We start from the raw sequence: 19,364 nt of genomic DNA on the forward strand, positions 1-19,364 counted from the left end.
AATCCAAATTGAATTGTGGACTCATTGTACTCGCATTTGATTCCATTACAGATTGTATTTGTTTCATTTCATTATTTACTGCCAGAAAATGAACAACCCCCTTTTAGCAGCAGGCATCAGACTTATGGAGCTGAGGCATAACTAGCCTAAAGAGAGTTACCCAAACTTCAGACTCTAGAGACAATAACATGTCTATAAACAACCACTTATATAAGAAACCAATAGATCATTTTAATATACTTGTGTTTGAAGTACAGGTCAGAGGACAAAATTGATGATAGTTAGAAAACCAGTGCACTCAAAAAAAAAAAAAAAAAAAAAAAGATAAATTCATGTAGCCAAAGATTTGGATTATATTTTAATTTGGCAAAATCAATATCTACTTTGTATTTCTGGAAGAAGGCAAAGACTAATGAAACTGACACAATACATTTTCTGTAATGTTATTGAGGTGTGAATTAGAAAGAAGAATGTTGCAAGTGTCTATAACTCATACATAGCATATATGAATTCCTTCATCTGCTGTTACTGACTGATTTATTGCAGAAATCAATACAATGAACAAACAAATATTTTCAGTATTCTTCCGGCTGTTCCCACCAGTGTCTAAAAGTAGTGTGTATCAAAGCCTCCAAAATGTCGCAATGTTGCAAAATCCAATACATATTTAACCTAGGAACAACATACCAGATGGTTTTAAATATGCAATATTTACTATAAAATGAACACTAAGAACAATGGAAACTTGACCCAATGTCAACTGAAGTCTAAAACCAATCTTTGTTGGTTTTACAAGGAGGTTTGATCAAGTTCTAGCTTCAAATGAGTGATTTTACCTAAAATGTTTTACTTGCAGCTACTGACAAGGAGCTGATGCATCACAGCAAACCAATCCACACCATAGGCCAGGAGTCTGCTGGTTGGTAATACCTGATGCTTAGAAAGAAAAAGAGAGGAGCAAATAACTAGCTCATTTTTTTGCTTCACTGATAATTTTGCAGTGGCAACTTCTTGTCTCTAGGACAGAGAAAATTCCCTGAAATCACAAGAGAGAGGAAATTGTTTGAAAATCACAAATAAAAAGGAAAACTGTTACTCAGTTCTGCCATCACTTCAAGTTTGGTCTGGAGGTCTCAAAGACTATGCTGGCTCGGGGAGGCTACTATAGGCCATTTATTATCTGTTGTGAAGAAAATTTTGTCCAATCCTCATTAACAAAATGGATGCTAAACCTCCATTATGGTTTCTATTTTACCTCTGAGAAATTACCACCTTTCTTTTTATCCCTAGTCAATTCCTGTCCTCCTCCTGATCTGCCGGTCTGACTCTCTGGTGCGTGCCTTCAAATGGGGAAGCTGTCTTCCCACAAGTTGACTTCTCTTTACAGCCCGGAGTTTGGGGTGCAGTAGGAGTATTCATGTCCTTATACCTGTATGTGGATGTGGTTTCGTGCTGTGTGCTGTTAAGGGGAATGAAAACAGGGCCCTTCCCTTTGGCTGGTTTCTTGCTGTGGTACCCCCTGCCTCGTTGCTTTGGAACCCTCTGCCATGGAGGACAGCCTCCTGCCACCCCTACGCCTGTGCCAGAGAAATGGGGGCTCTAGGACCTGAAGAACAAGCTGTGATGAAAGCAGCGTGAGGTTTTGATTGCAAAAAGATTTGCAAACTGAGCTTCCCAGGCATTAATAATCCATATCGTTGTAGGATTCAAATTTGCTGAACTCCTGACTCCATGTCAAATGCCTTCCATTGCACCCCTGGTATATTGCATTTTTTTCCTGAAGAAAACAACGAGTTTGATACTAAGGATGAAGGAACATAGTGTGTATAAGCTATTTCCCTTGTGTCAGGTGGTGCTTGGCACTTATCATGCTGCAGTAAGATTTAAGAAATCAGCCAGCAGTCAAAAGGGAGAAGGCACTGAAGTGAATAACCAAAGGGAGTGCTCACTCCAGTAAAGAGCATCTTCATGGCTGATGGAGCAATGGGTGGAGAAGTTAGCAAGTCATCTGTCGCAAGGCTAAGAGTAAGGATAACTCTGCTTGGCAGCGTGTATTAATGCCAAAGGAAGGGCCTTATTCCGTAAATACATGTTTACTGATGCCAGAAAGTCACATAAAAACTATTATTTGAAAGAGTCACTGTATGAGTGGTTCATTCACATCAGGGCTGCAAAGTGTGGGGCAATAAAAGCAAAGATTATCTCAGACTCCAGCATTTGTCCCACCCCAGAAATGTGGCAGAGCATTCATCACATGAGCAGGGTTGAGATAACTCTGCCTCACCGCCTCGGGAGAGGTGGCATCCAGAGTCCAGCATCTGCCAGGGCGAACCGCCACAGAGCCTGTGAGGCCAGTGAGCCTCACAGGTAGGGACAGATCTGCTCCATACCGATAAACCCTCTCAGGCTCGTAAAAAAGGGTGGCTCCCTGCAAATTGCCTGCTGGGAGCAGCTCTTGACCTGTCTGATCTCCCAAAACACGCTGGGAGACCCTTTAGGAGTATGCTGGCTGGCATAGGCCAAAAGTGCTCCAGGGTCTGCCCAGGCAGTTTAGTTTGACAAGGTGTTGTGCTTCAATGCCTGGAAGGTTTTCTGAGATGAAGGCAGCCAGAAGTTCCCAAATCCTTCACTGGAGACAGCAGAAGTGCCTTGCCTGCAGGACATAAATGCCTGTGGTCCCCCATTTCCAGAGTGTTAGCAGTAACAGTCCCACAGCTGTGAGCAACTCAGAATCGCTGGTGTGGCTGTAGCCTCGCTGTCTCCCTCAACAGCATTACAGGAGCCAGGAGCTGGACAAGACAACCAGGGGCTGAAGTATCTGGGGAGCACATACTGCATAGGACAGGGGCAGAGTTTTAGGGGAGCGAGCAAAGCGGGGCTGAGGCTGCCGCCCTCCGTGCCTAGGGCAGAATTAACATTGCTGCCTCTCCTTTTAGGACAGCTTTTCTCTCTCTGTGGTAAGGGTCACACAGCTACATCCCAGCCCTAAACAGACCAGAGGGCTCAAAGGCTTCACCCCCTTGCTTACTTGCTGCAAGACAAGCCACGTACCTCCTTCATGGGAAAGGTTCTCGGTTAAATACAAAACTGTGTGACTCTTTCCCTGCTGGGTCTGGTAAATAAGCAGGTTGACCAGCCCAACGCCTTGCTGCCATGAGGAAATGCTCATGAGGAAGGAAGAATGAGAAAAAAGCCTGAGGGAAAGCCCCCTACCCCCAGCCCAACACAAACATTCCTTTTTGGGTATGCTGGAGAAAAAAATATTTAATGTTGTTTTCTGTGGAATGCCTTGTAGTATTTTAAATGGATGTGGGCAATTTTAAAGCCCATCTTGATTTACGAAAGCTGTTGTAACAGATAATGATGTAAACTGTATAGTGCTCCTTATGGCTCCGTTTTATGGATGTGAGGTGTTAGCAAACATTGGTAAGGGAGCTGGGAGCAGGAAAACTGCAAAGTTGTCCCCGTTTAGATTTTATCCTACTATGTTATCCTGAGGAACAATGCCTATTCTCCACACATTTACATGGAAATAACAAGAAAACCCTTAGGCTGCTGATCCCCCAGACCTCTCTACTTCCACTTGGGGCCTGCGCTGTGACCATCGGCTTCAGGGCTGTCTGCCAGTACTACTGTGCTGTGTACTCAGTCCCAGTAGCAAAGTCCCAACCCTGGGTTACACAGTTGGGATCTTTTCCTTCCAGTACTGTTCCTAGATAACTAATTTCTTCATCTGAAGGAGAAATTTATGAGCTTGGATAGGATACTGAAAAGTTTATACATTTGTCATCTTAACAATAAAACATCCATGGAGCGGATGGGGAGAACAACGTGCAAACCATTAGCATCCCCACAACTACATCTGTGCAGAGTATCCTCTATTTGTTCGTGCAAAATATGTGATTGAACTAAAAGATGGTGAAAATCCATCCATGCACATTTATGTGAATCAATGCTATGGGTTTGAGGCAATGCCCTTTTTATTCACTTTTCAAAATTCCACCTAAGTGAATTGCTTGAAGAATGTTAGGAACAACAGTAATATCAAGAACCTTTAAATTTCTGCACTATGTCTGTCTGGAAGGATTCAGCTTTAAAAGTCACAGTAGATTTGGGAATCAAATTTTCCCATCAGGAAAGAGAAATAAGAGACTGACCTGTGTATTGCTCCCACACTAAAGTGCAGCATTTACAACTTAAACCACTATCTCTGATAACCATCTAAGAGTAAATCAATAACTGAGTCCTTTGTGGAAAGAAGCCGCTGCATAATGGTATCTCTGCATATTTTCACTACTGATAAGGCAATGCACCTATGAAATACATAGGCATGAACCATGTTTCAAGTAATTTCAAACAATAAGCACATGAATAAAAATCAAACTCTTCTCCTAGACAGTTCACAAAGAGTGAAATTCATCCCTGGGCAGGGGGGCTGGCACAGAGACATTTCACTTCCCTAAGCTTTCTGAAACCTTCAAAATAGTGCTTTAAAAGCAATTCAGCATTGTACAGACTTTGGGTTGGCCTTCTGCTCGGCAGTGAATTTCATCCATTGTGAATTATATGTGAGAAGACTTTGATTTTTCACCTAAGAAGAGAAAAGGACTAAACGAGTAGGATGCATGATTCATTTCAACTAGATATCCTACTTGCAATCAGCACTTATTGTCTCTGGTGCTTGTAAAGGACAAAGCAGGGTTGTCTTGGTATCCTGGAAGGAGCTATAGACGTTTGTACATAAAAAGTGACAAACAGGAGGAAGAAGAGATTGGGGGAAGGAGTGTTCAGTGAGCTAGTTTTTTCCCAATGCAATGAGAAGAAGAAGGTCTATTACTGAAACAGCAGGTAGCAACGTGGTACCTGTGTATGCTTTGACAGGAGTTACAGAGCCGCAGCTATGAAGGAAGCACCCCAAACTTCCATGTGAGTGGTAATACACACCATAAATAAGTAAAGGTTATTTTGCTGTACTGAAACTTGAGAAATATTAACATTATATACTATTCTGGGCACTCGTAAAATTGCTTAGAGGTTTGAAATTGAAAAGGTGTTATGAAGGAAAATCTTAAATACTCTAGAGGTTTGGACTTTGAGTTACGAGGAGGGATTAGCCTGTGCTGGCCTCTGCAGCCGGAGGAAGAAATGAGGTAAAATGGGAGATTGTCAGAGAGGTAAACGAAATCCTGAGATGAACAGATTGAAGGCGGTAAGCTGTTTAAGATAGCAACTAATTTGAAAACAAGATGCCATGGACTAAAATTGGGATGGGATGGGTGGGTGCACAGGCAATTCAGACAAAATTACTTCACAGAAAAGAGTCTGCGATTTGGCATGCATGGGAAAAGTCAGCTACTGAAGCATGTGTGTTGGGGAGGGGGTAGAGTGTAAACCCACTGTGAAAAGGAACAAGATGTATTTTTGGACAAGAATAAAATTCAAGGTTGCAGCCACTAATTGGATTTTTGAGGATATGCTGATATTAGCTACTTGTAGATTGGTTGGTATTTTCTGGGTTTGTGAGGACAGACTTTAACAGACTGATGTTTTCTCCTAGCAGTTAATATTGTGGGGTCCTTAAGTCATTTGCAGCATCAGCCAGAGCTCATGAAGGTTGGTGGGACTCCTTCCTCAACTACAACAGGCTTTGGATCAGGCTTCTCTGGTAGAAACTAGTAGAGCTTTACGATTTCCTCAGCTCTGTGGATAGTCTTGCTTTTTGATTACCAATAAGCCTTTTAAGTGAATTACAGCTGTGGGAGAATACTGCTTCTTTAAGCCTTTTCTCCTGGGAGTGCTGAGTGCCCTTGGAGCCTCCCTTCCCTGCTGATTTGCTCAGGAGTCCCTGATGGTCTTAACTCATTCTGCTCACGCTTGTGCTACTGCTATCAAGATTTCTAGGCATTGGCATAATGTTTAACCTTCAGATCTTAGAGAGTCATAGACTAGATTTCTATGACATCTGAAATCAATATAAGTAACAGCGATATTTGCTTCAAAGCACTGAACAGTAAGTAATTTTAAACATAAACCTTTTGATGACCTGCCAGTGCTAATGATCAGTCCTCTGATATTGTGTGTACACTTGCTCTAGGTGTCAAATAGCCACATACAGCCTGTAAGGCAGAGAAGCAAAGTCCCCAAAACTCTGACTTGTACTTCACAAGCTAACAAAACAGTTTCATTAACTTACCTACCACAGAGAATGATGGTACACACGAGCAGGTCTAATATATTGCACACAGAAAAGTGCTGCAGTAAACATATACCCAAGCCAACATGTCACAAGGTGATACCTTGATTTTATTTTCCAGCTTACAAATACAGTGGGAAATCATGCTGTGACTGCAGTCTTCAAAGGCAACAGGTGAATTTAATGTGAGCAGTGTCCACTCAGTCCTTCTTCGGTAAAGACATCTAGCAGTAGAAACATTGGTGTGCTTTAATTGTTTTGTCCTCTGATGAAGAAAAGCAGTTATAGACTCAGATAAATCAGCTAGTTAGGCTAGGTTTATAGTGAGTTCTGGTTAAATCTTTTCCTTAAGGAATGAATGGGCAAAAAGCATTATGGACTATCACAATATGCTCAAGACCTGCATGACTTTATAGTTTATCTTTTCCTATATGCCCATTAATATAGCGCAGAGTAGGGATGAAGCTGCTGGAATGCATAGTCTCGGCATTTCCATCCCTTGAATGTTTCAGCTTTTTAAAGTAATCTTGACCCTGCATCAACGTATTTGGCTTTGAAAGTCAGAATATCCTCCTAACTTAGCTTAGCCTACCACTGCTGAATTGTACTTTCTGTTTAACTCACTTTACACTCATTTTGGTCTGGAAAGAAAAATAATTTTTTTACTCATGTTGAGTGGCATTTGCCAGTCTATTGATTAAATGAGGATTATTTCCATAATCAGGTGCTACCTAGTATGAATCCAGATGTAACTGGCATCCTGTGAAAAGTATTATACAGAATGGAAATACAGAAACTTGCTGTCCTATTTTATATTAAGTAACAACTGTGATACTCAAAGTATTACAGTCTAGCCTAGAGGAACTTAATTAAGTGACACCTCTTTTATAAGACTATTTTTAACCTTGTAACAGCATATATTTTAAGACAGAATTATGTATTTGCCAAATAGACTGGCAAGTTGACTGAAGCAAAGATATGCAAAGGTTATAATTCTCTGTTCTGCTATAAAGGAGACAAACCAACCACATTTTATTAACAAAATCCACGCCACACCAGAATGGTCTCTGCTTTTTTTCCTGGGTCACTTCGCTTTGTCTTGAGACATGGAAGCGTGTGAGTTCAGTGGTTCTGCTCCACCCTCCCATACTCCGCTCTCCTCTGGTACTTCATAACTGCCGTGTACAAAGACCCGAGCGAGAAAGAGCTGTGCGCATCTTCACCCACCCAATATATAGAGCGAGAAATTCTTTCAGTGATGAATTTTTCCTCACAGAAATCAATAGAAATGTATTTTATCATAATCTTAAGATCAATATTAAATAACTAAGCCAAGCTTTTGGAAAAATGAAGTCCCTGACTATAAATTTTCCCTAAATCTAGGCTTTGAAATCAATTGAATCCATAGTATGCCCCAATACATTTTATGGCCGTTTGAACCATTGCTTTTATATTTAACACCATATTTTGTTCCAGGAAAGGGTAATAAATGTCTCTGCAGCACTGAAGAAAGCCAACAGGGGACACTGGTTGTTTGGAGTACATTCTCTCAAAGCATTTTTCTTCATGTTGCTGGAGGAACTAAATTAGCTGGGAAAAATCTAACTAACAACCAGTTATCCATCATGGTTCTTTGTGCCCTAATATCATTGCACACAATTGTTTTACAACATGAAAGGCCAAAAGAACATGCTCCGAGGGACAACCCTACACTGAAAACCGTCAGACAGGTGGTACGTTATGATTGAACCTAAAGCAGTTCAACTTGGATAATAAAATGTAGGATTGCAGTAAGGTAAATGACAAAGGCTATGAAAGGCTGGGAGGAAATCAAAACCCGTGTCAGACTCTATCTAAAGAAGCAACAGTGCCCATCTTTGCTGCATCCAACCTTCAGTCATGGATCACAACCAAGAACTACTTGTGAGCCAAAGAAGGCAACAGAAAACCATTTTGAGTCTGAGCATTGTGCAGCTGAGCATCTGGCAACCGGAGGGATGCAGCTTTGAGGAGACCCTCCCAAATATGCTGCAACAACATTGTAAGCATTGCTACAGCAAGTGAAGTAAAAACCTTGCTGCAGCAAGTAAGTATAAACAGGTTATGGGAGGATCCTGAATTATGCTCAGACAGTGGGGCAGGAATGGGATGGAAAATTAAACTACTCTTCTGGGCTCTGAAAGTTTTCTTTGGCTTTTAGTGTAAGTTTATGCTCCTGGAAATGGGAGTACCTCAGTGTCAGATGCATCTGGCCCTGTAAGACTGGTTAGGGTCTTCCAGACTCTAAGGACCAGATTGGCAAGTCTGCAGTGTTGGGCAGAAGTGGCCTCCAGGATGGATTTAGGGCCACACGCACAGTTCACCTGCAGGAAAAGCCCCATAGCTGCCTCTGAGATGGTCCAGCTGATATACCTGTGAGTAGTGAAGCAGTGGAAGAAAGGGGAACATCATTTAGAGCTGCATTTTGGAGATCCCACAAGCGTGCACTTCTCCATAGCGTGGGTGGGCCCAGAACTTCGTACCAGGCATGGAGAAATGGTGATCTGATGTCTTGCACCCCTCTTCAAATGCCCTTGTGGAGATATCACAGAACTGATTCAGGGTAGATAAGATGCTCTGGGATCCCTCCTAAAAGGACCCTATATGGGGAATGATGAGATAGGGGGGAGAAAAAACCTCAGAAGACATGTTCTCCATGTAAGACCATGACAGGGTGTTCATTTCTTCTTCCCACATCAGGTTACATGACAGAAATATTCAGATCTCAAGTCTGTGGCTGCTACCTCTCAATCTCTTTCCTCTGCACAGCAGGTTCCTCAGGGAGGCTGTAGCTTCAGTGGGGAAGACTGGGAGATGCTACCTTCCCAGTGCAACATACACAGGACTATTATATATTCTGTAATATTGTTTCTAAACTCTGGGACAAAATAACATCTCAGAGAATTCCTTTGTGATGCACACATGGGGGACTTAAACCCTGGGCCTGCCCCAGAAAAGCTAGGACACCTGTTGACCATCATGGTATCTCCTGCTGCAAGAGCTGGTGGGACTGGTGGTGTCTGAACTCAGCCTGGGCCTGCAAGGGAAAGGCAAAAGCGACCATAGCCTCCGGTCTCCTGCAGCCTGCCTTCCAAAGGTGGTGTACATACAGTGGTACGTGCTGGTGGCAAACGCAAGTTGCAGTTTTGTCCCTGCGAGACAACCTGGACACAGTAAAAATAGTAAAGCATGAAGGGGTGAGGAAGCAAAAGTAGCTCCAAAAATCCCTTCCGCTCGTTTCCTCAGGCCACTGGCTGAATCCCAGCATTAGCAGCGGTGATTGCAAGAGACCACTTTTCCTGGACTGGCTCCTTTTCAGAGCCTCTCTGCCCCTGCACAGCCAGGCAAGGACTGCATATGGCTCAGCACTAGGATGTTTGGGCCACTGTATTTCCTCTACAAGCGTGTCCAAAGGAGGGTGCAATGCATTCCTCTTCACCCTTTGGTACTGACAAAGGGATGGAAAAAATGGTGCAAGTTAGTCTATTTGGTGCAATTGTTAGTCTATTTTTGCTCCCAAGTGACTACCTGAACTTTGAGTCTCCCTCCTCGGCAGAGCAAGCTTCCTCCTCTGGTGAGTGTCCTTAGTTTAGGGATAGGGTACGTAGCTTTGTGTGAGTGCAGAGCACCACTTTACAGTACTTGAGATGCATAGATCTTCCTATTTTTCCTCTTTCTATCTTGTTGGCATTGTAAAGTTCCAGCCCAGCTCATTACCAGCTGCCAAGAGCTTACTATTTGCAGATGCAGATTGTCATAGCTGTTTGAGGAAAGAAAATGAAGGGGAAAAAAAAAGGGAATCATGCCAAAGAATGGCCAACAAGATGTCTGACAGTCGGACAGCCTCCTTCCTTTCTTCTAAGGCTTGAGCTGAAAGGGCAGAAGACAGTTACCAGGACCTGCCTGCGAACAAAGAGTAAGCAGACATCTATGCCTGCTCCTTTCACCACTGCAACCATCCCTCTGTGCTTCCACCCGTTATTGTCATTTGTAAAGCGCTGACATTTGGTTGACAGCTGCAAAGCCAAGGTCCTTCCCCTGAGTCGCTGACAGCGGTGATATCTATCCAAAGTCTCCCCACATTTCTGCATGCTGCTTTTCTCTTGGCTTGAAGGAAAACGCTACCTAATGTCCTGTTGATGATCTGATTGTTACCCCAGAAATAGAGGTAATTTAAAACAAAACCAGATTGCTTTGTTTGTGGAACGCTGTTAGTACTTGGCTTATACACTAAACTGGTAGCAGATACAGATTTCAACCTCATTTATGACTGAGCTATAAATAACTCTGTTCTCATAAATCAGCTAGCTGAGAGTTAAACTAGTTTTAGAGGAGACGAGTTGTTGGGAAAAACCCTCACTAGTCCTCCCAGATGGATATTGTTTGCACTTGTACAAAAATATCCAACCTACATTTTTCCTTCCATCTCAGACTCTCCCAGCTCAGTTAGATCACATTGGAAACACGTTTGTTTCATTCATATCTTCATATAAAATATGTCAGTGCCACTTGGGAGGGGTTAGTGTCCAGAATACAAAGCTGTGAGCTCTGGACTCAATTTCTATGGCCATGGGCAGGATTCTAAATTCAGTCTCCTAGCTTTCTTGAGCGGCCTCCCTCTTTATCCCTTGGCTCTCATTCCAGGGGGTATAACTGAGCTGGGGCAAACACAGCACCGTGGGAACAACAGGCGGGACTGGGACAGTACATACAGTGAATTCTTTGGCTTTTTAAGCACCTCATAGGATTTTTAAATCTGCTTTGTGTTGTTTTTTTTAAGTTTGTGGGTTGTTCAGTGGGGACAGCTCTGCTTGTTGACCCAAGTACATGCAGATGTACCTGACCACAGCACCACTGCCTGAACTTATCTGTGCTGTGGGAAGCTACCCTTTCTTTATAAGGTATCCTTTGCATTAAGTAGCCTCCCTTTCCTTCCATATGCCTCCCTTTCAGCCTATTCCACACCTGGAAGGGTTTTACACACCTCATCAATGATGGGCTACAGAAACAAATTCGCCCAGAATGGCAAAGTGCACTTGGGAATTGCTAACAGATTTGGTCCAACCATTGGTATCAAATGGGAGCTTTATAATGCTGTGATAACACTGACGCTCTTTTTTTTTAAACTATCTACACAATTTACAGGATTTTAAATCAGCCATGGATGGTTAGGGATGGGAGCTTGTACCCCATATGCCGCTCACTTAGACCTTCCCACTATGCCACTGAGGCCCAGAAAGACAAACAAAATGTTACATGAAGGATGAAGAATACAAAGAGAATAACAAGAAAAATAATGCAGCCTTACCTCAGACGTATGTACAGTAATAGCTACTCTATCTTAAAGAAAACTAGAAGTTCATAGAAGGGCAAAGCAAATGATTGGGAGCACGGAAAACCTTTCATATGAAGAAGGTTGTGCTAGGACTGTTCACCTTAGAAAGGAAACCAATGAAGGAGAGTATGATAAAGATATATTAAATCCTGTCTAGTGTAACACTAGTGGCTGAAAATATTCAAGCAAATTGAAAAGCAGCAATTTCCAGACTGATCAAATAAAACCCTTTTCACAAAAGAGATAATTAAACCATGGAACTCTCTGCTGCGAGGCACCAGGGAGGTCAGGCACTCAGTGGGATTGCAAAAGGGCAGGATTTCTGTCTGGTAATGAGGCTCTCCAGACTTACAATAGCTCGTGTTCATGCATTTTAAGATATTAACATCTGAATTGCAAGGAACAGATTAGGAATAGCTTTTCAGGGTTAGGAGTGGGAGGTGTTGCCCAGTGATTTCTTACGCTCGTTTCTATAACATCTTCCTCTGTAGGCTAAAGTGGGGTTGCTGGGGTGGCTTGGCCACCTGCCTGATGAGAATGATACTGATGTCCCCTTGGCTCACTGCCCATGCCATCCAGCCGTGCTGGGGAGCCTGAGTACACCAGGGGATGAGCACCAAGTGTTTCTAAGTCCTTGTGGCACCTCTCTGGGGGCTTCTCCAGTTGGTCTGACTGCCTCCACATCTGAGGTGGTCCAGGTCCAGGTCTACCAACATCAGGGCTTGATACCCCCTCACTCACACCATGAGCTTGCACCTTTGCACCTTTTCTGCAGTACCGCTCCTCATGAGCCTCATCCCTGGGCAGCTTGTGCCAGAGTGTCACTGGCAGTGTGGCAGCACCACCGGCATGCTCCAGCTGCGGGAGCAGCACGTGGGGGTAAGTTGCCCTTGGGAGTCACTTGGTCCTGGGAGGAGGTCCAGAAAGGGCCTAGAAAGACATCAGGAGCAGTTCTGCCTCAGCGGCTTTCTTAAAAAAAGGCCAAAGTTATTCTTTTTATCAATGTGTAGCTGACACTGTGCTTGTGTGCGTTTTTAAGAATTTAAGCCAGCTAGAAGGAATATGGCCAAAACTTGACATAAGGTCTTGGCTTTCTTATGGGTGTTGTTGGGGTCTTCAGGGACTGTGTCTGAAATCCCAGAGTTGTTTCCCTGTTTAGCCAGGACTATCAGAGAATTCACACAGAATCAGTCCTGCCACAGATCTTTCTTCATTATACTTTGTTGTCTCGGGATGTACATTTGCTGAAGGATAAATTGTGTTACTCTACCCTTCAGATGAAAACCCCACTGTAGGAAAAGCTGTCTTCTTCAATTTGATTTGAAGCTTGAAGCTTCCAAGCAGCTATACAAAAGATTTCTGTATACATAATTTTGGGGTTATGTTCATGCTTTAATTCCATGCTCATGCAAATGGACTGGGCTTTCCCAAAGAGCTTAGAAGTGGCTTGAAAAACTTTGTAAAGGTTTGAAGGTTGCATGGCATCTTATTATCATAGGTGACCATGTCCTAGAGCTCGCTGTGGTTGGAAGGCAGCTGAACTGTGAGGGCAGGAAAGGAAGCGAGTTCAGTTAAGTCTGTGTCTTTTTGCAGCAGAACTGTGACAGTGTCTGTGCCTGACACAATGGGGTTTAGAAGCACTTAACTTTTGTCTTCCTGCCTGCACTCCCTGACAGACAAGTTATTTATTAATTTTTAACACCAGGTGTGAATTGTCATGCTAAGAGCCACACAGCTTCTTCAGTGCAAGAAGTACTCAGCAATAGGTTACAGCTGGCCTGACCCTTACTTAAGAAACGGTTGCACAGACATATCTTAACAATTTCCCTCCACTTAGGAGGAAGTGTACGCTTGAAAGAAATGATGCTCAGACTTGAGGTCCCTTCAAAGTCTTCTTCTATGGAATACGATGGATTTTACCCCCAGGTATCAACATCCCTCCTCTTTTAGGTTAGTAAGATACATAGCATGCGGGCAGATCATATCTAATCTGAATAAGCACCCCTTAATCAAATGTACTGGAGATGTGAGGAGCCACAGCACCAACTGCTTTGAGCTACTGATCTGCTCCTATTACAAAGAGTGAATTGCTAAAGCAGGTGCACCCATCAGTCCTTTCCGCTCATAGTGCCAGATTCAGCTCGGTTTGCAAAAGGCATATTTGGGGTCCACAAGCACAATAAAGCATCATTTCTCAGAGAGAGTCAGCTTTCTTTGTTCAAGCAAAAAGTCAGGGAAAACATGCAGTCAGGCTAAGAGAACTGACATCTGCAGGAATCCCAGGTTTAATTCTATGAGTGATCTTTATTTTTAGCTGTAAGTGGAGAATCACACATGAAGTCAGTAGGCACATGTTCCTTCGTAACTGTCCCCGTGAGTGAGGAGTACAAGGGGGCTGGTATCTGCTGACAGAGGGCAGCCTTCCCAGACTTGTTAGAGTTAATGGAGGGAGAAAGGCTACAGCTAAGCTCTTGTAGGGGATGATTGAATGCAGGATCTTATCGTTCCCAACAAACTGAAGAGGAAACATAGGAAGACTAATCTATCTCCCTAGGCTAAACTTAGCATTTGGGTGTACTCCCTCTGGTCCCATTAAATTCCCATTAAAAATCAATTTATTGGGACCAGGATTTCATTATCTCTTCTTCAATAACCTAAAGCCAATGCCTTCTGTGCTTTATCAGTTTCCTGAGTCCAGTTTGCAACATTTCTTCAAAATCCGTTTATGTTCAATAGTCACAAAACTTTATAGGCTGCCTAGGTACCTAGATTTTTGTTTATCCTCTGGAACCACAAAAAATTCCCATGCTGAATCATAATGGAAAAATGAAAATGTCAAAAATAGTTGTATTTTATCATCTGAAAAGAAAAAGCAAGAAGTTAAGGCCAACTGACAGTTTTGCTTTAAGTCTTACCAATTAGATTTTGGGATTTTTTTTCCTTACTACAATTACATTTTAAGGCAAATTCAATTTGAACTGGAAATATTTTTTTTTCTTTCAAGCCAAAACCATTTAAACCAAGAGTTTTCCTCAAAAAAGGCTTTATAATTTAATCTGTTGACATTTCATGTAAAAAAATATTTCACTGAAAATTTCTGAGCAGTTGTATTACCAGTGATTCAATGCTTAATTTGCTAGATGTTTCCATGTTTACTTCTAACTAATGGATATTTTATGCTATAGTGTACCTTTATAATTTATTAATATGAAAAATTAATATATATCTAGCTTTGACTAAAACCAACGCTTTTGAACATGAAAAAACAGAAAGGCCATTCTTACCATAAATTCTTACAACTCTTGTTGTGTTGCATTCATCAAACTGATTTCTCCTTTTCAAATGCTGAAGAATAAGTAGCTGATAATTACACAGATTTATATATATTGTGTGCCCTTTTAAAATATGGCAAGCACAGAGTCTTGCATTATTCTGTATCAGGGGACCTGTAATGCAACATAAAGCTATGGCTGTGAATGATATTTTAAAAGTTTATTTATGGTTTGCAGTGTTTCAAATAAGGTTCAGAAACGCATACACAAATGAAAGCTAAGCTGTTCTGCCTTTACAGTCACCTATGGTAAGGGACTGGCAATTCTTCTTCTTGTGATGAGGTGCAGCTCCTCCAAGCTGTGCTTTGAGAAGACATGACTGGAAGGATGGTGGCACGGCTGAAGACTTAAGCTGTTAAAGTTTCTCTTTGTAGTTATGTGGGTGGGACTGCTATATGGTAATTTATGAGCTAAGGTATATATAGCCTCTTTTTCTTTCTCCTCTGGGATTTTCAAGACCATAAGGTGGATTTTATTTGCAATTACGTGCCTGCAAACCTCCTTACCTGTATTCTGCCTTTCCCTTATCCTTCAGTATACTCCTTCTTTCTTTTTTGCCTACAGGCTCTGGAGGAGGCACTAATCAAATTTCACTGCAGAATTCTGCAATAACTTGTTTGTTTGCTTTGTACGAGAAGGAACAGGGAAATGATGAAAATTATTAGCCAGAGGCACAATCTCTTTCTGTCGCCATTGTATGGGGGAAAGAAAATTATATGAGAGCAGATTTGGTACTGCCTAATTCTGCACAGTGCCCCACTGAGGGCTCCATGCCACTTGCAGGGGTGTGTGCAGGAGGCAGAAGGCCAAGCATCAGGGCAGGGGTATCTGCCACCTATGAGCTCTGAAAAGCCAGCGCTGGTGTCATTCTGGTTTTACCATCCATGCTCACATGGCTTCTGAGTCAAGTGTATGGATTTGCACCGGCTGCGGGGGAAGCACCAGTGTGCAGCCTGAGTTGTGTCCTCCCCGCTACCCCAGGGGCTCACCTGACTCCGAACTTGGGGACCTTGTGCGACTGGAAGGAGGGAGGGGAAGGTGCTGGATGTGGAGTGGAGCTGAGAAATCAGCAGACACTTCACTTACTTTGAAGACTGTCCTTCAGAAACCCTGCAGACTGAAACGTCCATAGCATCCCAGGTACTTCTCTGCTTTTGTGTTGGTTTCCACCTCAGACTACCGGTAGTGGCAATGATTCATTTTTTTAATATGGAAATCACAATTACTGTCAAAAAGTAGGAAGTGTTATTGAATTTTCTCTTGAGACCTTTCCCTGGAGAAAAAAAACAGGATAGGAGCTAATAGTCCTAACAGCTCTTAAACAACTCTTGAACCTTTTGAATCAATTACCAGGGGTGAAAGTGGCTGAGCTACTTGTGAGTCCATAGAAGTTGACAATTACTCTCTGGAAAGCATTAAGGATGAATATCATTTTGGTACAGTGAGATGTTAATGTTATCTTTCACAGTCAATGGGGATCTATGTTATCTTTCACAGTCAATGGGGATCTAAGGTCAGGAAGCAAGCAGTGTCCCTGTCGCTCACTGATTATACGAATGCAATGCAGAAGCTAGTATCTCCAGCCATGAGCTGAGGTAGATAGCATCTTGAAATAAAAGTTACCATCATGTTTTTTAGGAGACTTCCTGGGTCCAATGGCATGTCCATCTGAAGTTCAAGATAGGCTTCTCTGAAAATTAAGCCTATACCCTGCAAACACAAACACATTACAACTGACTGCCAGCCTACGGCTCTGTATTAGGTTTGTTGCAAACACTGGTGCAGGGAATCTGCACTATCATACAGTTATTTCATCTGTACAGGCAAGGATTCAGTTTTTCCTCCAAGTGCAGTTATTGCCAGCTCCATTTTGTCTTGTTGTGTACGTATTTGCTAAAACATGCTACACACTGACAGACTGTCCTACTCTGAGCCTCTCTTTATGCTTCCCTCTATGACCACTGCCAAAACTGGCTCTTCAGGCTTGAAAATTGTGGTTTGAAATCTTCCCTGAATCTGTTTATCTCTGTACTTCAAGATACTAAATCTTAGCTTCAAGGTAGAACAGTCAGCTCCTCCTTTTTAGTTTAGGACCAAGGATAATGTCTTGTCACCAACACCCAGCGTGTTTCACTTCCCTTCATCTGCTCCTTCCCTTCATCTCCAAACCAACAAGGGGTAAAGATATGTTACATCTCCTGTTTGCAATTAAAGCCTATATCTACTGTAGCTGGATAGTGCTATTGTGAGTCATAGAAGTCTGATTGTATCTGTGGCGATGAGTTCTACAAGCTAATGATACATCGTATAAAACATTCTTCTTTGGAAAGAATACTCTGCTGGCTTTTGGTCCCTCATTAGCAATCAAATACTCTTTTTTGACCTTCAGTATACAACATGATTTTATATACCTCAGTTGCATGTTCTCCTTGCTTTCTCTCTAAGAGAAACAATTCTGACCTTTTTACTTTGTCTTCACGCATCTTAGCCTTATTGAAAGCTGCCACCTGTCTGCCTCATGCCTTCTGCCTCTCTCAAGACCTCTGATTTACACTGTTCTCTGTAGAAACGTTGAAGCTCTGGGCTGCGCTAACGAAGTACCCAAACTTCAGGGGTGGATGATCCTACTTTGTCAATTAATAGTCACTCCGGGTTAAGGTGATGGGGAGTAAATGAGACAGTGTGAAGAAATGTAAAAGGTAAAGCATCTCTAACATTTTGGTTTAGGACAAGGATCCAGGCTCACAGACATTTTCAATCATTAACTTGAGAAGAAAATATGGTTCTGTCCCAAGTCAGCTAAAAAACACAGTGGCAACAAGTACAACACCGAATAGATGATTCCTTACACTTAAGCTCCCTATAGCTCTGGAAGAGATGTATTGCCCTCCCTTTGCGATCAGTATTCTGGGAATAGCCAGACAAATTATCAAGAAATCAGAATGGAGATTTTTGGTGTCCTAACCTCTATCGGTGGTGTAAAGTAAGTGAAAGAGCCATAAAAAGCTACTCCAGCCCTGTTGCTTAAATGAACTGCATAATGAGATGTAGAGAGCTCACCTGATCCAATCTATGCTGAAAGCAATGACACTTTTCCACTGGCTTCACTGAGAGCTAAACTGGCTGCCAAAACAGAAATTGATCTTTCTGTTCAATGACACTGTAGTAAAGAAGCCCCACACGCTCGCTTTGCGTTGACTGTGGGCTCTACAACATCATTTTGACAGTTTTGATTGAAAAGAAGCTGTTGAAAACGCTCTGTGAAGAAAAACTGTGATGCAGGGCTCGGTACCTCTCTGAATTCCTAACAGCTTGTAAACTCATGGAGAGAGTGTGTCTCTGTGCTCGGCTGAGAAACAGCCTATTTCTGAGGAAAAGACCCACTTCCATTCAATAGAAAAATATAAACTCAGCTACAGGGATGTCTGTGTGATTCAGACTATGCCTCCAGAGTATAGAGACTGTATATGTAAGTACCCTCTGCTAATTAATACTGCACTATCACCCCAGTAATTAATGCACAATAGAAGAGCTCTCCTGCCATTTTGCAAGGTAATACAGAATTTGGAAAAATGTAGCCATGAAAATCTGAGGAATAATGGAGACCCCTCAATAGGGTGTGCTGAAGCCAGAGACCCTGGGAGGAGCTCTGGACACAGAAAATGCCTCTCAGTTACAGAGACGAAGATAGGTGCAGCACTCTCCCCTCACAGTATAACCTCACAGCTAAAGAAAGCAAGCTTTTAAGTGACATAAGACATTTTAAGATATTTTACTATGAATCTAGCATTGCTGTGGGTTTACACTGAAGGTCATCTGAGTCAACCCAGCTGATAAATGGTGTTTGGTCAGTGTAAAGTCAGTGGATGTTCCAAACAAATGCACTATGTGTCTTGAGTATTGCAGGGCTTGCTGGACCATGGTGGAAGACAAGTATGAGGAGGACTGAGAAAATGTATTCTGGCATGCTTAGAAGATGTAGCGTATGTTAGAACAATCTGGGACTTTTCTTTCCTCCCAGTGTCATCATTATCATTGAAGAAGTGCTTACCATTATGTGGGAAGTCATGAGAAGGACAGCCTCATCTCTCAGGACACATAAACCCACCCAAAATCAGTGGCAACTTTTTATTTTAAGAAAGTGGACTGGAAGGCTGAGGATAAGATGACCCTACCTTTGTCAACCTGAAGAGAAAATAATGCAAATAGTGATAATGGAATATTTGTGGCCTATTGCAGCTTTCATGCTGCCTGTGAAGCCAGGACTTCTTCCTAGAAAGGACTTGACAGTGCTGCGGACCTTGGCTGATCACCACTCTCAGGTGGCATCAGAATCAAGGACAAGCTGGGACATTGAAGGTCCTCACATCAATGACACATGCAAAGATTTAATGAGTAACTGTTTGCTGAGGTTAATCAGCAATTGATTGCCAGTGCAACTGGACAGCATGTGGTTCTGGATTTT

This window comes from Gymnogyps californianus, chromosome 1 (genome assembly GCF_018139145.2).
Source record: "Gymnogyps californianus isolate 813 chromosome 1, ASM1813914v2, whole genome shotgun sequence".
Classification (NCBI taxonomy): Eukaryota; Metazoa; Chordata; class Aves; order Accipitriformes; family Cathartidae; genus Gymnogyps; species Gymnogyps californianus.